Here is a 22,920-nt window from a genome sequence, read left to right as displayed (position 1 = left end):
ATGGTTTGTATCCGACTTTGCAATAGAGGTTCTGTGTGTTTTCAAGAAATTGTGGTAAGGATAGTCTTAATAATCACTTTCGATTCATTTTTCCCCAAGAATATTCAGGCAATTGTACTCCATAATTTAATGATGCTGATCTTTATCTGTATTGTTATTATAAAAAAGCGCTGTTAGTTCAGAAATCAATGTTTGCAGCTTCCACAATCTGAAGAAAAATCTGCTGAACTAATTTTATTTTAGTCAATTACATTTGGGCAATGAGAAATAAAACAGAGATGAGAAAGATTATGCAGTTTATATTGAGAGTAAAATACTGAATCCATTTCACTAAACCCAAATGATTTAAAGGCTAAAAAGGAAAGTCATTCTTCAGGGTACTTTTCTTTAAAAATGGGATAGGTAAAGGAGAAAGTTATCTATCTAGGAAGATAGATTTATTATTTGCATTTCCCATATGCTGAACATGCACTTTGTCAGTTAACTCGGGCGGCATTGAAAACCATTATCACAGGCCTTTTACAGTGAGCGCTGACTGGGAGTTAGGTGTTATAGAGTTTAATCTCCTTCCCTGCACAGAGGAAGATCATTGAAATCCCTGGTCCTTAGTTTATCAATAGATAAAAGAGTTAGAATTAGGTAAGATTTATATTCCTTCAAGTGTAATTACCAGCCTAACATTCTAGGATTTGATGTTCAAAGATGTTCAGAACATTTCAAAGCATTGACATAGATTTATGCTTTATCGCCCTGCTCTAAACCAACTTAACCACACATTAATTGGAACTATGACCACAAACTACAGAGTAACCACTGGCATTTTGTTAATCTTAGCATATGTCTTTTTTCCAAGGAGGTTTTTCAGGCATCCTTAAATATATTGGTGATCACTGATGTTTTCTTAGCTAAGGTCTCTTTTCTCTTAAAAGATTTTCTTAAGGGTATTACTTAAACAGTAGCTAAATGATTTCTTGCCCAGTGTTGACCTCCACAAGCATGGTAAAGGTGTATAGTAAATAACTGGAACGGATTATATAGCAATCATTGTCTCACCCATTGTGCAATAAAATAGAAGACAACTACGTATATAAAAATAAATACAAAAGAACAATTGAGGTAAAATGCAAGAATTCAAGAGTAAATTTTGTGCATTAAGCAATGAGTTACGGAAATTTAGAAATCTAGAATCTGAGGACCACTTTAAATACATAATTTAACTGGCGAATGCAGCTAATTTGTTACTCATACTTTTCACCACTTGTTTTACTAAGCCTTTTGAATATATTTTTGTAATTCTCAAAGATCCCTGTCAAATAAATATTAACATTCTCATTTAATAGAATTGTGCTACAGAACATTGAATTAACTTATCCCATACAAACTTAGGGAGATTTACTCCAGGCAACTTTAACCATATGCTTGGAGATAACTACCATTGCTGTGGCAAATCGCCATGTGAAAACTTCCAATGACTTGATTTTAATCCATAATGACAATACTATTACATGGCTTATGAGTGATACATAGGTAATTGATGTCACAATTATTTTAATAACTGCTCTTTTGAATTACAATAAAATGGAAACAACTGACTTCAGTGTTTTTGAATAAATGAATGGTGAATGCTACAGTTATCCGCCTCTAAAAACAATGAACCTATACAATTATTTTTTTTGTATCTATGTGTTTTAATGGGGAAATTAAATAGATATTATTGATTTATTTTACAATTGATACACTTTTAAAATTATTTAACAATGTGATCTCTTTGATTGAGCCCAACAAAATGCTTCTATAACACAAAATATCATTTTGGCCTTTGAGCAGAGGTACACCTGATGGCTTTGCTTTTATTTTTGTTTAGCATCTTTAACTTTTCTCTTGATTTCCCTCTCCACTCCTCAAGATGTTCCTAATGAGTTTAAGATGCACATTTAGCAGTTGTGTCCTACCACCTGCTCACTAGGTTTCTGTCTTACATGGCTATTAGAATGTCATGTGGATTCTTCAGGACCTGTCGCTACTCATATTGTCAATCTTTTCACAGAAGCCATGTGAATTAAAAAGTTGTTTAGATGCAGATGTTACTCTGAGTCAGTGAAAGGTTTAGAGGAGAAAGTAGATAAAGTAAAGCCTTTTGTCTGTTTTTATTTCAAAGATAAGGCACAGTTTCATTTTAATATTAAGCGATAGTGTGCAATGAACCTACATGCAATATATATTTCCAGAAGAGAGAAAATTGGCATAACTTCTTAAAATTATCATTGTTGACCTGAAAAAGTACAGGATTAATTGAGAAATAGTAGATGTAAACAATTTAAGGAAGATGGTATGTTTTAAAATACACTAAAATCAATAGCATGTTAATATGTCGGATACAGTGTGAAAGTTTACAGGTACTATAACCCTCGGCCAGATAATTATGTCACAGTGAGAGAGGTTAATATTAGTACTTCAGGAACCATAGTGCCCCTCCCCCTTCTTTCTCTCTGTCTCTGTCTCTCACACAAATACTCACACACATGCACACACACACCTGTACTTGAGTCAAATCCACTCTATCAATCTCAGTGTTATGGAGAAAATATGAGTGCAGAATGCATTATGGTATTGTATGCTGGGGCCTGACCACCACCCCTGTGTAAGTCATCCAGACTCACACATTTTGTTTAGGTGCTTTCATGAACTTTGAAATGAAGAAATTATACAAAGATAACTAATAAGAAAACATTGGAGAAGATTGTTCAAGGCCTCTTTGGCTGGTCTGTGGTTTATTCTGGCTGTTTCTTTCCTTAATATCATCACTCAGTATAAAAACAAAATCTGTTTTTGTGGTTTATGAGTTAAAAGGGATCTGTATATTGCTCTGTATGCCCACCACCCAAAGTCATATCTTCTCCCTGTCACCCCACAACCCCTCCCCTCTAGTAACCACAACACTTCTGTTACAGTTCTTAGCTTTTTCTGACTGACTTATTTCTCTTAGCATAATATTCTCATGGCCCATTCATGTTGTTCAAATGGCAGCATTTCACCCTTTCTCATGGCTGAGTAGTATTCCACTGTGCACATATCCCAGTCCTCTATTGCATGGCACTTTGGTTGTCTCCATGTCTTGGCACCTTGAATAATGCTGCAGTGAACACAGGGGTGCTTATATCTTTTCAAATACATGTTTTCGAGTTTTTCGGGTATATACTCAGGAGAGGGATTGCTGGGTTTTATGGTAGCTCTAGTCTTAATTTTTTGAGGAATCGCCGGACTACTTCCCATAGTGGCTGTACCAGTCTGCATGCCCACCAGCAGTGAGTGAGGGCTCCCTTCTCTCCACAAACTCTCCAGCACTTGTTATTGCGTGTCTTGTTGATAACAGCCACTGTAACAGGTGTGAGGTGGTATCTCATTGTAATTTTGATTTGTATTTCCCTAATTGCTAGTGAGGTCGAACATCTTTTCATGTATCTATTGGCTCTTCATATGACTTTGGGTGGTGGGCACGCAGAGCAATACATAGATCTCATAATATAGAAACCCACACTTGAAACCTATATGTTCATATTAACCACTGTCACCCCAATAAATTTAATAAAGCGTCAAAAAATAATAAAAGGGAAGGATTCATAGTGAGTACCTTTATGAAGGAGACTCTGTGAAGGGAACAAAGCAAGTGATTACTTTTTATGTATAATTTGGTGGAAAGGTGTATAGAATACTACTTTTGTTGAGAATGGAGTATGAATATTAGTTATGCTATAAAGAGAAAGGACAGAGTCAGAGGGCAGAGGAAAAGGAGAGTCATATGGTTATATAAGTGCTGACAACCACTTTTCAATTTCCTGGTAGGTATTAGTTAACAAAAAAGTGAAGAAATGATGATAATCCTTCACCACAGTACGTTTAACATCACACAGACATAGGCTCTTTTTTAGGGGAAATATTCACAAGTGTTTTTGTTTTGTTTTGTTTTTCCTTTCTTTGAGCTAAATTAATTATCCACAAACAATTGCAAAATTCTCCCTGGTCCACTAAAGTGATTGATCTGATTTAAGCACTCCTTACCACCAGGCAAGATAAAATAAAAATAAATACTTTTAAAAAATACCAATTCTTTTAAAGGCAGTTGTGTTAAATGGTCCTTCTCACCCAATCCTCTAAATCTAGCTTTCCACAGATAGGAGATTCTCACCATCTGAACACTGTTCTCCGGGAGCATGATCTCGCTTCAACCCAGAATTGGCTGTTCCCTGGTTCCAAACCTGAGTGTTTTGCTGGTTCTCTGTGGAACTGGAGATGTATATCTGGGTGTCAAAGCTGGAGCTGTTCAGTGTATCAAATAAGCACATCAGTCCCCTAGATGGAGCTGAGCCTGAGCTTCTTAGATTTCTTCCTATCACAGAGTTAAACTCACTGTCTAATATTCCCTAAAATTATGAAAGGGGTATTTTTCTTCAAAGTACAGGTGGAAGAAACAATATTTCTCACATTTTGTAAAACAAAATTTTCTGGAATTCCTTGTAAAATTTTGATCCCGAATATATTCCTAACAAAATCCTCAAAATAAAATAACCTAAATTTTCTAGGGAGAGGGAGGCAATAATAAAATCCAATGCTGAAATATCCCACAGCAGTTCTAGATTATGGCATATGAAAATTTCTTGAACTTGAAATATGCTTTATTTAATAGAGCAGACATAACTGTCTCCTGAAGACCACTGTTTCACTTATATGAGGACAAGTTTCCTTTTCTTTTTTTTAGAAAACTGTTAGTTTTAAAATATAGGCCTCACCCAGCCGGGCGTGGCTCAGCGGTTGAGTGTCGACCTGGGATCTAGGCGATTGGGGTTCGATTCCGGGTCAGGGCACATGCCCGGGTTGCGGGCTTGATCGATGACTCTCTCATCATTGATGTTTCTATCTCTCTCTCTCCCTCTCCTTTCCTCTCTCTGAAATCAATAAAGATATATTTTTAAAAAAATAATAAATAAAATAAAATATAGGCCTCATTTTTTTTCTTTTTCATCTCTTTCTCTTTCTGTTCCCTTGATCCTATGAATTGAGGATAGCCAGAAGGAGAGCTGAGGTCAATATGTTTTAACATATATTCCAAGAACAAATCATAAAACAATCCCTATCACTTAAATCGAAGTTGTCTAGGTGGAGTCTATTTTTTTTAAAGCATTCTCTAAATGAAAACAGCATCTTTCAGTCATTTCACAAATTACTTGTCTCTTCTCACATTTTTACATTATCATATATGTTCCTTGTAAAAGAGAAAGCAAATATTAAATTACTTTTTGCATTGAAAACTAACAATAATAAAAATTGTTAAGGAAGGTATGCATAACATAAGAGAGCTAGTATCTTCAGTATGTTCTGGATACATAAAAACTTTCATACAATGCCAATTTAAAAGCTATTTGCTCGTGTGTCCTTACACTGATGTAAAATGAGATTCTATTCTATGCAGTTTTATTCACATAAAATAAAAGCATACTAATTTTTAACAAATACACTCAGTTGTTTATGAATGTGTATTTGGCCAAACAGCTGGTTTGAGGACTATCCATATATATTACTGTTTAAACAAAAGATCTTCTACAAACTGACATAGGAAATAGTCCTTTAAGCAAGATTTAACTCTTTTAAGTCCTCCAAGCCTATTATTTAATATTGATTGTAAATATCTGATACATAAGTATACATTCAAATTTCATCAAAAGTTGCCTTTTCTGAGCAATTTCTTTTGTATGATGAAACCACATAAAGTTAAGCTTTTGAAGGCAACAATTCAGTAAAGGAGGAGAGATAAATTAGATAGGTAGATGATAGATACACAAATATATAAAGATATAATTTTAGAAAGTATATTCTGCATCACTCTAGGGTAAGTTCCATACAGCTATAAATCAAATTAGGTATATCGCTTGCCCTCAGATAGCTGATATCCTAAAAATGTCAAAACACTCATGCTTAACCACCTTTGGTTACTACAACAGAATTATAGTAAAGTGTTAATCTTTTTGAATAGGCAATTAGATAAAAAGCAATAAATAATGTGCTAATTACATGTCTCTAAAGTGTTAATGAGAAGATCACAGTGTGGCACAGCTAGTTGTGATTTCACAGAAAAGGGAAAGAAAGCCAGCTGAGAAAGCAAATGACTTGTAATTGGCATTAACAAACATCAAAAGTCATCTTTTATAGCGACAGCAATATCACCACTAAATCTGTTCATAGAGACATGTAGTCCATTTAAATTCTTTAAAAAATAATAATTGGGGGTATAAAGTTCTTTACATGCAAAAATCCTTACAAAGTAAAAATTGTATTTTTTTTAAAATCGTGTTTTAATAATAGTATACAGTTTCAGGGTGGGGACTAGAAATACAACACAGGATGATCTCAAGAATAGAGCTAATTAAAATTTTAGGTTATTTATTCACTGTCAATTTTCATGATTAATGCTACCTCAAATCAGCAGATTCACTCATTTCAGCTCTATTCAACACTCCTAGAGACCTCAACATCACTAAACAAATTTGACTTTCACCAAATTTTTGTGCTTGTTATAAAATGTTTTCCAGGTGTTCTAACATCACTGGTAGTAAAGATTTTTTTATTACTATGCTTTGAATTTCTTATTCATATTCTCATCTATCATGCCTCACAACTTAAGTATTTTAGAACTGCTGAAATTTAGCCAGTGGCAGATGAGTTTGCCGATAAGATCCAGGTTTCTCTCACTGTGGACAGTGAGGAAGGTCTGCTTTAGAGCCTCTGGTCTCCTTTTATTAATTCTCATTTTACTTTGCTTTCAACCTTTCCCTCCATCTTCTCTTGTGCAGTCTTTCTAGTGCACAACTGTTTCCCATCCATCCTGTCCACAGACTAAATTCCTTTGTTAATAGCAGAATCTTCACATTAAAACCATAATACAGTGAATGTAAGTGAACCAAATTTTTCTGTAGAATTTCAGGCATCTGGCAGAAAGTGAAGAAACATGGGAGGGATTTAACATGTGTAGGATATTCATAACAACTGAAAAATTAGTTTAAAATTAAAATTTACTTGTTGTACTTACAGGGAAGCCTTCCTGTGATTGCTATGGAAACCACATTAGGTTGGTTGGTTATTGGTTACAAAAGCACTCCTGTTCTTGTCAACTTGTTTCATAGCAAAGCTTTGATTACAAGGGAAACCCAATAAAGGAGTGAGAAAATAAGCACATATAAATCTACACTTGCAGTTGGAAATAATGCTTCAATTTATACCAACTAACAAAAAATCAGTAGGTGTTTTGAGGAAGAACACTGTTAGTAGACTGTATCATCAGTAATAATCTATACTTTAAATTATTATATATTACTGTGGGAAATATATGACAAGAACCTAAGAAGTTTTTCCTATACTGTGAGTTAATTAATTATTATTGTTTAATTATTAGATAACATGAAAAGATCCTGAATGCATACATTTTAAAAACAAATGTGTTATTTTGGGGAAAAGAGATAAAAAATTTCAACCAACAGAAGACCAAGGCATCCATAATATTCTATGCTCCTAATAAAATGAACAAAGTACTGACTGTTAAAAAGAGACATCTGAAAATCAATGTACCTAATTGAAAGTTTCAACCTAACTTTTCAGTGATTGATAAAGCAAGCTGAAAACATATGAACAATATATACTATTTGAATACGTGACTGATGATGTAGTTTAAATGGTTTGAACATTACATCCAAAACCTGTAGAAAATTCTTCCTTCCCTTATTAAAATTGATCATATGCTGGGTATGGGAAAAATAAAAACCTCAACAGATTGCCATCATGTCATATATTCTCTGATCACAGTAGATTTAAACTAGAAATAAAGATAACTGAAAATCACCAAATATTAATTTGTAAATTAAGCAAGATCCTTTAAAAAATTCTTATGGCAAATAAAAAATATAATGCTCATTAAAAATTACATGAGAAACTTGGAATTCCAAAGACATATACCATGTTTAAGGATTGAAAGGCCTGATATGGTCAAACAGTTATTCAGAAAGCCCTTAATTTTCAAACATTGTATTGATCTACAGAGGCTATGGAATCTCAAATCATCAGAAGGCTTTTAATTTTTTTCAGGGGGTGTTATTTACAGCCTGGTTTTAAAGTTTGTAGTGAAGATTTAAAGAACCAAGATACTACCAGATTTAAAACTTTAATAAAACTAAAGTCATTGGAATTGATAGATAAATTGACCAAAGGGGCAGAATAGACACATACACCATCACTTATAGCAAGATTGCTACACAACTCTAGTTGGGAAATTATTGATCTTCTCAATCAAAATTACTTGTAGTAATTGGATCTCCTCACAGAAAAAAATAAATAACTTTGATCAACAACATATCATTTGCAAAATTTATTCAGGGTTTAGCGTAGAGCTAAATGTGTGATCTTTGGGGGCCTCTGATTCTAGGTTACATAAACAAACTTACTTTTATGTATAATCATTTAGTATTAAGTACATTTAGTATTAAGTTCCAAAGGTTAATGATAGCACATTTGGCTGCCTGGACAACATATTTTTTCCTGTTGGAAATAAAAAATACTGATCCTATGTACTTCTCTTCAGTTAGAAATCTTTGGCACTAACCGATGGAAACTGAATTTTTAAAAGCCTGACGAAAAATACTGTCTTGCCTACAGAAATACAAAGATTAGAGAGTGAGCAGAATTTTGGCAATGTAATGTTTTTTCTGATAACTATGATGTCTCAAAGACTACAAACGGTATGGATGCCGTTTGCAAATATGTGCATTTATCATCCTGAAAAATGGTACTTTAAGGCCTTCAGATACACTGACCTGTGTTTCAAGGAAGCATGTCATAGAAAGAAATAGTTTTAAGGATTTGGGATTGAGAGAAGTCTCCAGATCCTTCTTTTTATGGAATTAGAAATAGATGGGAAACAATCTCATACTCTTGTCCACATGAAACCTTCCTCTTCCTCCTCGCAAATGTAAATAAATTGAGGTAACTTCTTACTGTGTCCACACAAACTTAGCAACATACTGTCATTTAAAACAGGCAATCCAACAGAACTCAGAGCTATTTTTGGATGTGCTATATCTGATTTCACTAGAATAGAAATGTTAAGGAGAATCACACTGTGGAATATCCTCTAAAAGACTTCGCCTGTCATGATAAGTTTCTGGTCATTTTCCTTCCCTGAGATTTTGATATCTATTTATCTTCTGGAACTATAGTACCTGTACAGTTTCATCTGCAAATAAGAAATCAAATAGGACACTTTTGTGATAGATGGAACTCGTCTTTCTCATCTTTTGATCTTGCCTTCTGTTCTCAAATGTGTGATGGTTTTCCACAGAAGAAATTTTAGCAAACCACAAACTTACTAGTTTACTAGTAAGCATAGCATAGCAAAGCAAATGCGCTATGCAACCAAACTTACTAGTTTAGTAGTCATTATTTTTTCATTTTTATAGCATTTTTGCCACCAACGTACTATTTATTAGCAAGTCATTTAAAATTCTCTGATGGTGTTTTTTTTTCAATTGTCATATGAAGCTAATTATCTTGGCCTAATAGCAGAATTGAAAAGACTGGTAGAATAAAGTATATAAAAGCATTCAGAAGACTTTGGGCCAAATGAATTAATATTAAATTTGCAATTATTAGTAATATTGAAGATATTGTTTTAATGTTAACAGTTTTATTAATTTTTAACACTTATTTTAATGGTATATACTTGAATGAATTTACATTTATCACATAGATGCATGTTTGATGCCAGTCCTCAGGATGTTGAAGACACATTCTGCCAGGATGGAGTTTCTTGAGAAAGACCTTTTCTAGATTGTGCTGATACCTCTGGTAGGTCTTTGGAGAAAAGCTATACTATTTTTCCTGCCTTGAATGTCTATATCCCTGTTATAATTAAAGTTTAAAGAACACAGTTTTTAGAGAAAATACACGATTAAAGCAAATCTCCACCTTACTTCTCACGCTTCACAGTTATACCATCATATCCACATTTGCTTAGAACAGCATGAGGCTTATAGATAGGCCATCCTTTCAAAAAGCTATGAATTTATTTCAAGTATCAGATCAGGCTCCAATGAGGGAGACATATAATTCCAGAAATATAGTGATCTTAAACAACAGGATTAATTTCTTACTCTTGATATCATGTCCATTTCAGACAAACCACAGGCTCTATCCCACATGCCCTCACTCCAGGGATCCAGTTGAATACAAAATCCAGTAAGTCAACATTTTCCTCTCACTATGGCGGAGGGAAAGAGATCTCACTAGGATTTTCTGTTGGCAATTAAATTTTTCTGCCTGGCAATGACTCACACCACTTCCTGTTATGATTAATTTACTGAAACCAGTCAGATGGCCCAAGCAAATACAAAGTAATAAATGGTGAGACGCCATTGAATAGGACTGCAGAGAGGTGAAAATATTTGGCAACACAGCAGAATAAGTATCACGGTTCATAATAGAAAATTGAGAAAAAGTTAGATTTACAAGAGCCGTAGCCGTAATCAGATATACTGCGATGGTATCTGAAAATGTATTGCCAGATTTATCAACAAATCTCCCTCAAATAAAATGTCAAGGATAGAAAAACAGGTTACATGGAGCCTAGGTAAAATATTTTTATTAATATTCCTAATATTTGTATATTTTCTACTAGCAAAGGGCTTTTTTCTCTTGTGATCTGCTGCTAATTTAAGAAGCAGAATAGGTCTGGGAAGGTAGGCAGGGAGTTATCCACCAACTCATTCTGCTAGTTTAGGTATATTTTTTTACCTTTTATAACTGAGTTTATTCTTGTCTCTCTGTCATAACAGGATTGACAGAAATTGACTTTTATGGCATTTTGTTTTGATCTTAATTTCCAGACCTATAGCTGCTATCATTATTATCAAGTTCTACGAAAGTAATGATCTGCTGGTTTACACAAAAGTAACAATCAGTTGTTGATCACCTCATTAAGGCATGTTAGTTATTGATCACCTCCCTTTAAGAAAACTATATAACTCTTTTGAATTTTCTTCTTTACAGCCTGCTATAGGATAAAGATTATGAAATTGTCTACCTTTATGGAAACAAGTATTTATTATTTTAGATGTTAATTTGTTTAATTTCATGAGAAGGTTATGTATAGGGCAGACAAACAAAGGAAGTATTTGAGACTGAGTCCGTTTTGAATAATGTCCTAATTATAATGCTGATGACAATCAATGCTCATTTAAATGGAATTAAATTAATCCAGATTGCAAAGCTAATTAAGTCCCTTGTCAGGACCTATTGAGATTACAGAAACTTGACCTTCACAGGATCAAAGAAGTATGATGGGTCAGGACACATTAGTTGAAAACTAAAAATGAGAAGTTGAACATGGTCTGAAAAAAACCCACAACAACTGGAAATTAACCCTACCTAATACTCTCAACTAAATCTGAATCATTTAGCATTATATAATTTATTTGATAGACATCTAATTTCAAACAATAATGAATGTGTTTGATCTGTAGCAAATCATATTCATAAAACAAGAGATGTGAGGACTTTAGTGGTGTAGAACAGAGCTCAGTGAAATTTTAATGCTTTGTGAAGTGGCCATCTTAACTAGAGAATGGGCATTTAAAATGCCACTATTACTCTTAATAAGGCATAGGGAATATTCCACACTATATTCTGTTCTTCATGCTTAATCACATTATAAAGCTAAACTATTTTAACTCAGTGTCTCAGAGGAGATTTGCTCTTTTGATCCAGATTTCTAATCTAAATTCTTCAAATAAAATAAGGCTTAAATTTATGACCTTGCATTCAGGTTTTTGCTTATGGTCTTTTACATTAGAGGTCATTGGAAAATAAGTTTTATACCGTGGTATTTCAGTTTTGGCACTGACAAAGCATAAATTATTGTCTTTGGAAGAAGTCTCTTTCATATTCTTCCCACTTGTCTCTGTTAACACATTTCTATAAATATATAATTGATCAAACGTGTTGCGATTCTGGCTCATATATGCATGTTTTTTGTTGTTGTTTTAAAATATATTTTTACTGATTTCAGAGAGAGGAAGGGAGAGGTAGAGAGAGAGAGAAACATCAATGATGAGAGAGTCATTGATCGGCTACCTCCTGCACGCCCCCACTGGGGATCAGGCCTGCAACCCGGGCATGTGCCCTGACCAGGAGTCGAACTGTGACCTCCTGGTTCATAGGTTGATGCTCAAACACTGAGCCACACCAGCATGTTTTTGAATATGCTACTATTTCATCTCAAATAATTTTCAGTAGTTATGAAAAAATCCTGTCATATTTACATATGTCTTATATGAGTGTCACAAATATAGCTTTATTAGTTCCAAAAGGAATTAAACACAACCTACTGAGCAGAAGCTTCCCATTTAGATTGAGACAGATGGTTTTGTCTCGATGTCATACGTGTCTTTATGTTAAATATGTGGCCAGCAAAGAACTTTACCTGCATGTAGTTAGTGCTAATCAAAACAGCTAAGGGGATGATGTTTCCTGCGGCACCACTGAAACTTCCTTTTCTTGCTCCTAAGCCACACTGCCATTCCTTTCTTCATTTATTTATTCAACAAATCTATATTGAGTGACCTATTCTGATGCTAACCCCACATTAGGATCATGGGGTATATCAGAGAACCAAACAGCCACACATATTTTTGCCTCATGCTGTTTATATTTTAGCGGATAGAATAAGACTAGAAAAGACTAACATGAAAGTGAATTATCTAGTGCAGTAGGTGGGAGTGTGTATTTAAAGAGTAAAGAATATAAGGATTCTGAAGGGAAAGTCTACATTTTAAATAAGATCACCAGGGTCAGCCTTATCTATGAAGGTGGCATTTGAACAAATTTGAAGTTGAAAAGAGAGTTGACACAGATATAATGCCCTGTTGACAGACTAGTTAGCAAGCACAGACTGGGAGGTTGAAACCGAAGAATAATCATGTCACAGTGAATTTGAACATAACCCAATTCCAACACTTAAAATTACAAGACAGAAATGTTTCAAGGTATTTTTATATAAAACGTTTTTTTTGTGTAAACAGAGTTTTCTGTAAAAAGTAATGTAATAGTCATTAAATAGAAATTTCATGACTTTCTATTATTTAGAGAATGATAAAAAGTGATCCTTGTACAGTTCAGCTCCCTTCTTGTGAAATGAGGAGATAATGCATAATTATTTCAAAAAGAACATGTGTTTTTTCCCTGGTGAATGCACTTCTTTTGACGTTCCCCTGTCTTAGTTAATGGTGTCACCATCCTTACAATTATTTATAGATCCAACATTGAAGTGATTATTTCGGAAGAGCCCTCTGACTATCCATTTTCATATAGTCAACTATGAAATTTCTAGATTTATAACCTGAAACTTATCATTTTTGCCCTTTCTGTCTCTCTTGTCTGAAATATTCATGCTCTGGAAAATCTTTATGTAAAAATATCACCAAGCAATTGAAAACAGCCTAACACAGAGAACAAGCTTGGCTACCCAAGGGAATATGACAGAAAGTAAGAACAGAGCGGTGAGGACAGTGCAGTCTCATGCAAACTGGGCGCTCTATGCACAGACGTGCAAGCACAGGATCTCTTTCTGAGGAGATTATAATGCACCTAAGGAAATACCAATGGACTCTTCCGATGTTAATCAACAATCAAGGCATAAACACACAAGTAGTGACAATGAAATTACAGTTATATGCATCCGTTTAGAAGTATAACATAGATACATATGTTAATTGAGTAAATTTAAGAACTAAAACACTATGTTTCAATGTACATCTTGGTAGAACGATGTCCTTCATAAATAAAGAGGAAGAGATTGCATTATTTCCTCATGATTAACATATACATTTCATAGTGAAAATATTACCGTACAAAAATTCATGAGTACCGATTTCATTAATGAACAGGGGTTAAGATAAAATTTTAAAGTTTGTCTGAAACATTATGCAAATTCTACAGTTGGCATTTTTTTTAAAGAAGGAATTTGAAGATGATTTTTTCTAGGTCTCTGCTCATTTTACTATATTTGCTCCACAGACAGTCATTATACTCTTTGTTCTGGGAAATTCATGAGGGTAAAGTGAATAGGCGTGAGTTGGAACCAATCACTCTAAATCTGTGTGAAATTTGCCAAAATGTATTGGAGGAAAAAGGACCTCTGAAAGATTGTATGGACACACTCACTTAGTGTGACAGGTAGACTGGTTGGGTAATAGGAGGGTCATTTGGTTATATATTCTGTTTGAATTCTAGCAGGTCCTTATTAAAAGGAGGCAATATCATGACATTTAAAAATCCATCCATCCACCCATGGATACATACATTAAACCAAAAGTAGTATCTTAAGAAGAAAAAAGGGGGGAGAAAGTTATTTTATTTTGCCCACAGTTGTTTCTCCTCTTGAACCTGTTTAAAATCAGTAGACATCATGCAATGGTGCCCACCCTGTGCCCAGGACCGTGACCTTTTTGGAGCTTCAGGAACCTGAGTTGTGAGCTGCAACAGTGGGAGTTCTGACAATTTGACAAGCTGTTGCTAAACTCCCAAGGTGTTAAATAAGTCAGCATGCCTACTTTAACATCCTGCTTCTCACTTTCTCTTCATCAAGATATATACTATTTCCCCACGAGGAAAGTTGCTTTAATATAATTCAAAAAATTATTTGCAGGCTAATGTCATTTTTCATTGATCACTCCACTCCTTTCAAATATGCTATACACTTACTGCAGCATATTTATAACGTAAAGTGGAGACGTGCGCACTAATTTGGCACACAGCTATACTTGTTTTAAACCCACGATCTCTCTTTGAATGTGAAAATAATGAGAGTGATTCTTAGGGAAAAAATGTAGCTGCTTTTTCTGGATTCCTCAGAGTGATTTATATATTGTTGCAGGTTGTTGTTTCTCAAGTTTAGTGGCATAGGAGAATCACTGTGAATTTTTAAAATAATGATATCACTGGTCTGGAAAGCTGCCTTTCTAGTGCCCTAGATATTGTAATGCCAATATGTGTAGATCTTGCCAGAGGATAATAATGGGTTGAAGAATTTGAAATGGTGAAAAACGTGTTTACATTTTAGAATTTTCAAAAAATATTTAAGTTATGATATAACGTATTTATGTGTATGGGGGTAACATACAGCTGTGTAATATGTCATATCATCTCTTAAATATTATTTTCAACAAAAATCATGGTTCTATTTTAGAAGGTACTATTAAATCTATTATTTCTTACTATTTAAAATTCCTACTATTCGGTATAAAGATAAATTTATTTTAAAATTTATAAAACTAATTCAGTCTTTATCCATCAAATCTAAGATGCTCTTTGCTGTAATATGAAAATGAGATGTTATGATTAAATGTGGCTATTAAGACTTATAGGCACAGTATTGCAAATTCCACTTATTAGCCTAGATTTTTTAAGCAAATTCATAAGAGCATTGAACTTAGAAACGGGGAACTGTTTGAATCAAGCACATTTGAAATGTCATTGCTAATCCCTCTCTGCGCAGCCCTCATCAAGGTCGACCTTCCTGCTTGCTTGTTACAACTTGACATAAATGCAGGGCAACCATCCCAGTGCTGTAACTGACCTTTAACCACAGTATAGTCACAATCCCTTTTAGGGATCTAATAATTCCACGGCATGAATACCATTCATTTGTTTCAATAATTATTGCTGACATCTTGTATTGTGTGTATTTTTGAAACAGGTTGAATAAAAATACATAGTGCATCTTGTATTTCATCCAAATAGTATTACTGAACAGTAATAGTCTAATTACTGAACAGTAATAGTCTATTGCATTATTTTAAAATAAGCCACATTTGTTTTTCATTTGTGCAAGAAAGGGAAAGCAGATAGGCATTAGAGTGTCTATGAAGATATTTTTTGTGTGTATACTAAGAAAACTTAAAATAGTTCTACCCTCTTAACAAAAATTTGAGTGCACAATTCAGTGAACTATAGGCACAATGTTGTACAGCAGACCTCTAGAGCTTAATCATGTTGCATAATTAATCTCTATATACTTGAATAGTCACCCTGGCAACTGCCCTTCTACCTGTTTCTATGAATAGAGCATTTTTTAGATTACTTGTACATGGCAGATCATACAGTAATGTCTTTCTCTGTCTGACTTCACTTAGCATGATACCATCCAGGTCCATCCATGTTGTTGCAAATGGTAGGATTTTTTCCTTTTTATGGCTGAATAGTATTCCATTGTGTGTGTGTGTGTGTGTGTGTGTGTGTGTGTGTGTGTGTGTGTATCATATTTTCTTTCTCTATCCATTGATGGAAATTTAGGTTGTTTCTATGTCTTGTCTATTGTGATTAGTGCTGCAGTGAACATGGGAGTGCAGATATCTCTTTGATAATTTTTTGATCAATATTTTGTGATTTCCAGTTTACAAGTATTTTATGTCCTTGGTTAAGTGTATTTCTGAGTATTTTATTCTTTTTGATGTTATTATAAATGGAATTGTGGGGGGGGTATTTCATTTTTAAATAGTTTATTGTTACTGCATAAAAATACAGTTGATTTTTGTGTGTTGATTTTATATCTTGCAACTTTACTAAATTTGTTGATTAGTTCTCAGTTTTTTTGTAACTTCTTTGGGTTTTTGATTTGTAAGATAATGTCACTGTGAGGAGATAATTTTACTTCTTCCTTTACAATACAGATACGTTCTTCTTCTCTTTTTTTCACCTAATAGTTCTGACCAGCACTTCTAGTACTATGAGAAATAGAAGGTGGTGAGAGTGGGCATCCTTCCCTTGTTCCCGATCTCAGGAAAAGCTTTCAGGTTTTCACCACTGAGTATATTAGCTGTGGGCTCTTGCCCTTTATTAGGTTGAGGTACATTCCCTCTATATCTAGATTGAAACTCTTTACCACAAAATTTAATTTTTGTTGAATTTTATTAAATGATTTTTCTGGATATACTAAGATGGTCATATGATTTTAATGCTTAATGTTGTGTATTGTACTAGGTGATTTGCATATGTTGAACCATCCTTGCATCCCGGAGATAAATCACAGTTGGTCACTGTGTATGATCCTTTGAATGTACTGTTGAATTCAGTTTGCTACTATTGTGTTGAGGATTTTTGCATCCATATTTATCATAATATTGGCCTAAAATTTTCTTTTCCCATAGCATCCTTGTCTGGCTTTAGTAATTGGATAATGCTGGCCTCATAAAATGATTTTGGAACTATCCTCTCCTCTTCATTTTATAAAAGAGTTTGAGAATTAGCCTTAATTTTAATTTAAATATTTGGTAAAATTCATCAGTGAAGCTATGGGGTCCTGGGCTTTTCTTTTTGGGGGAGGTTTGGATTACTCGCTCAGTCTCCATACTAGTTGTATATCTACTCTTCCTGATTCAGTCTTGGTAAGGATTGTCTCTAGATAACTATATATTTTGTATAGGTCATTCATTTTATTAGTGTATAATTAATTATTCATAGCAGTCTCTTATGTTCCCTAGTATTTCTGTGTTATCAGTTGTAATGTCTCCTCTTTAATTACTGATTTTATTTGAGTACTCTCCTTTTTTACTTAGTTTTTCTGACTTTACTCTTCAAATTTTTCTTACCAGTTAAATAACTTTAAGAATATATTCAAGCAACATATTTTAAACAGAAAATAGATTCTTGTTCTCAATGTGTTATGATGTGAGAACAGAACTGTCACAAAATTTTGATGTTTTTATTGTGTAGCCTTATATTTGTTTGTTGGCAAATATCATCATAATTTAAATAGCACTAGCATTGCAAATAAAAGCATCTGGTTGAGGCTGTGTTTGAACACTAAACTAAAATATAAAGGAAGAGAACATATTATGTTTCCCTTACGTAATGTGAGGCTACCAATTGTTTAATAGTATCTATTACAGAATTTAATCAAATGTTAATGGTGTCTTATGAGGAAAAACTTTATAGACAATTTGCAAAGCTGAGGGGGAAATTGTGCTTCCATCTTAGCCAGTCAGTGCATTTATTGTTACATATACACCTGTTTGTTTGTACTACAGGTTTAATCAATTAGTTTTCCTCTTTGTCAATTGTGTTTGAAGACTAGAATGCTTTTTAGGAAAAGTACTCCTAAAGTGAATCCTCAGATCTTTTTTCAAAATTTAACTTTATTGTTGAAAGTAGTACAGATATCCCCCATTTTCCCCCATTGACCCCCCCCCCACCTTGCACCTCCCCCTGCCGCAGGCCTTCACCACACTGTTGTCTGTGACCACGGGTTATGCATATAAGTTCTTCTACTCAGTTCTTCTATAGAAAAGTAAATAATACAACATTCATCAAAGGATTCCCCACACTGTGCCTACAAAATGTTAATACTAACACCTCAGTCAAAGGACTATTTTTAAGGTTAAATTGGATGCTATATGCAACTTTAAAACAGAATGTAATTCTAATAATTATATTCCTTTGCTGTCCAAGGGTGGAGGTATGAAGGTGGGAGACTAGGTTCAGAAGGAGACATAGATCTAGTTATATGCAGATATAGAACAAAAAATGTTTGGGATGTGAGATGTCCAGAACCTTTACAAAGCTGTTTGATTGCTGAATCATTTAGAGTGTCTCTTTACCACTCACCCATCTTCTGGATGTCATAATTAGAGGAGATTATCTATAGGGTGTCCCAGACACTCTTGGGAGCTGAAAAATTGAAATGAGACGGGGAGATAGTCTCCAGAATGATGGGAAGATGTGTCAGTGGAGTAGAGGAAAAACTGTCTTTCAGTGACAATCCTAAAATATCCAAACAACATTCCAGATAAAGGAAATAGATATAAAATGTGCTTATTTATACTTAAAAATCTATAACAAACCTCAAACATTACTTTATCATTCGATTCAAAAAAATAATAGTTACTTGGATGAGCAAAGAATATAATTGCAGTAGTGATTCTGAAATCTTGACTTTCCTTAATCTGTTCATAATGTTCATTTATCTGATGGCAAGACTGCTGACATAACTCATTGTGACCGTAATTTTAGGCATTTCAGATACGGATACATGACATCTGGTTGCCAGGTAAATGCCCACAAAATCAATCTTCCATGCTTTCTTTAAACCACTAATGCAACTTATCACTTTATAAAACTATAATTTTTTGTGTTCACTTGTGTTCTAAATAAAATACCGTCAATCCTTGAAGAATTGTTTTCAACTACATCAGTCTGCTTCATGTTCAAACTATATATACCAAACATAATGATAAAGAATAGCTGTCTCTCTTCTTTTTTAATATTTCTTTTTCTATATCAATAATATATAAATCATTTAAAAAGAAAAGAAAAATATCTTTAGGAAACTCTGAAAGCTAGTGAATAAGAGAATGTCTCTGAATCTGGAAATGTGTCATATTATAACTCATAGCTCTAGAAAATACCTTACTCATAAAATTTGTTGTAAGAAGTTACCTATGGAGATGGCTTAAAAGTGTGCCTAGAATTAAGTTTTCTAGAATATTTAGTAATTACTACACCCGTTCACCAATGATGGTGGCTGAAAGTTAAGCTGCAGAACTGAGGATTTATTCCTTTGTTCTGTAGCCCTTTACTCATCTATTAATAATGAAATCTTCCCTCTAAATTCTTTGTAGATTAGTATAACGTATTCATCAGTTATGATTGACTGCTTTGCATTATAATTATATTTTCTTTGAAATTCTGTTTGTTAATGCATATAGAAGGACTATGTCTGCCATATTTAGCATAAAGGACTATATTACTCAGTTTTCAAACTCTAGTATTACCTAGTGCCCTACTTACTTAAAAGGAACTAAATACTCTTAACAAATTATCAAAGTCTGTTTTTCTGATTTTAGGTAATTGTACAATTGCCTGCGGTCCCTATTAAAAACAGCTTCCTGGGCAAATTTATATATAAAAGCAACATCTCCACAAAAACTCGATTTCCAAGAAATATTTCAAGTGAGTTTGAAACAGAGAAAGGTTAGAAAACATTGGATTATTCTATTTCTTACTATTGACAGAGTGAAACATATTCATTGAAATACAAAATCAACATAAAATTCCAGTTCATTTATATGTTTGAACTTATAAGTATGAACTCTACTGAGAGCATTATAATGTGTTTAAATTTATTTGCTCTCTGTACATTAAATGTAGTTTCTTTTTTTTCTTCTGATCCACTTGTCTAAAAATACATTGCACTGTTAGTTACCAAACCCAGACAGATATATTTATATTGATTATTTTCAACATATAAAATAAGTTAAATTGACCTCATTTGAACTGTAAAGTGACATTTGACTACTCAGTGTAGGATGAAAAAAGTTCTAAAAGCAATTTCCAATTTGTTGGTTCTTAATGAAGAAAGTAACCTAAGAAAATAAATGTCTTAGTATCCTAAACAGATTTCATATAATACATTATTATTACCTTGATAAAGACAGTGGTTAATAGAAGGCAAAACAATTAATAAGCTTTCAAATAAAGTTATATTTATATAACTGCTCTTGTTTGAGCACCTTTACTCAGAAAAAAATATAATGTAAATGAAATAGCAAAAATCTGTTTTAAAAAAGACACTGAATTTAATATCTTTGAATTCAAGTTGAAATTAATGAAAATTGCACATCAAAATTAGTATTTCATTATACTGAGGATGTCTAGATCTTTCAAACTATCCATTAAAAAGATTATATTTAATAAGTAAGAGTTTTTCCCCCCATTAATTTATAAAAGTTGTTAAATGCTTTGAAACAAAAATTTAAGCATAATAATCTGTGTGTATAGAATAATGTGGATTGCTGGGTACCATGCATTATTTCTGAAATGCTTCAGCTGAGCCTATGTGAGCAAGAGCTCCTCAGACTTGAAGGGACATCAGCAAAAGCTATTGTGACCTCATCTGTCAAAGTGATCTCTCAGTTACACAAAAGCTTCCATGTACCTCAGAAATCCATTAACCACTGATCCTAAATAACAGAGCTAGCTGGCTAGCATAAGGGATGGCTGAGTCTCTGATTGGAATTGGAGTTGGCTTGTAAGGCTGATTAAGCAAGTATTGTAAACTGAAGGGGACTGACATAAGATAAAGGTAATAACTTAGACAAAGTCACCACAACAATAAATGAAATATTACTTAAAATCTATAAAAGGACTGCAACTGGATCTCAGAATATACAAATTCATTGGGTTATATATGTGTTATCACTTGTAGGAAGGGTAATATTACCAAGTGCTTGTACCATGTTTATGACTTGCCAGGCACTGTTCTCCAAGAGATTGAAAAATATGAATTCATATAAACCCCACACTAACCCTCCAAGGTGAACACTTTTATCATCTCTATTTTCACTCATGGAGGAACTAAAACCCAGAGATTTGAGTGATTTGACCCAGTTCACACAGCTAGATGGTGGAGGGGCTAAGATTTGTTGCCAGACATTCTGGCTCCAAAGACTATCCCCTTAACCTTCCTACATTACATTCTTTCAAATCACTCATTGGTAAAATAATGTCAGATTATGTTTTATCCAAAATAAAAGATCAAACAGGACAGTGTGTTCATGCTCTTTATATAAATGGGCTGAAATTTTAAAACCTTAAAAATGCAAGATGATAACATCATATATGCTATAACATGGTAAAGTTTGAGGAACACAGTGGTAGTAAATTTGATAGATGTATATTCTAGCACAAGTGAAAATAAAAATGGTGATCGGATATTTCCAAATGTATTGAACTGAACTGAGAATTTGAATGAACTTGTGACATGAATGATTATTAAGGAGCCATTTACTCTAAACAAGTTAGCATAGGCTATTAGTCAAGGGGTTGACAGTGCTGGCTCTGTGTCTCTGGACTAAGACAGACATGGGGTTGCTTCCCAGTCCAGTCACTTATTACAAGTCTAGGGAATTTCATTTTCCTCCTCTGGCCTGTCTCCTTGTACATTTACTACCAATAGTATTTACCTCATAGAGTGATTTTCATCACTAAAAATGTGAATGTAAAATGCATAGCTTAAGGCCTGGTACACAATTAAAAATCAATAAATGCTAGATATTATCATTAATTACAAGTATTTTTAATCAACTTGTGCAATGAAACTATAAAACTTAATGATTATTAACCTTCCTTGGTTTGACTATGTAATTTTATAGATGTTTGAATTTAAAATGTTTCTATACATTTGTCCAAATCTCTTTATATATTACACATATTGATCCTTACCAGAGGATATGTTTTCTTTGATTTTACAGAGAGAGGAAGGGAGAGGGAGACAGAGAGAGAAACGTTGGTCAGTTTCCTCCTTACATGCCTGGATCTGAGATTGAGGATCAAAACCACAACTCAGGTATCTGCCCTGACTGAAAATCAAACCCTTGACCCTTCAGTGCATGGGGCGGCACTCCAGCCAACTGAGCCACACAGGAAGATAATGTATTTAGTCAAATTTCACCAAAAATCTGACGCAATAATGACAAACCTGGCAATGGAACCAGCTAAGAAGTCAGCAGGTATTAAGGCGATTTCAAACATTGGCCTCTTTCTTGGAAGACAGTTTTACTATAGTTTTCTAGCAGCTCAGTCTACACATGTAACCACCCAATTCACTCATAAATCCTTGTATTAGTCAAGGTGCTCCAGAGAAAAAGAACCAAGAGAATGTATAGATGGATAAGGAGAGAATTTGTTTTAAAGAATTGGGTCATTCCATTTGCAGGACTTGGTAAATGCACATAATCTAAAGGGTAGGTCAGCCTGGGAAGAGCTGCAGTTCCATTCTAAAGTCAGTCTGCTGGGAAATTCCTTCTTGGTCTGAGAAGGTAACTCTTTCAG

The sequence above is a fragment of the Miniopterus natalensis genome, chromosome 6, assembly GCF_054644295.1.
Source record: "Miniopterus natalensis isolate mMinNat1 chromosome 6, mMinNat1.hap1, whole genome shotgun sequence".
Taxonomy (NCBI): domain Eukaryota; kingdom Metazoa; phylum Chordata; class Mammalia; order Chiroptera; family Miniopteridae; genus Miniopterus; species Miniopterus natalensis.
This window is presented reverse-complemented; position numbering follows the sequence as displayed.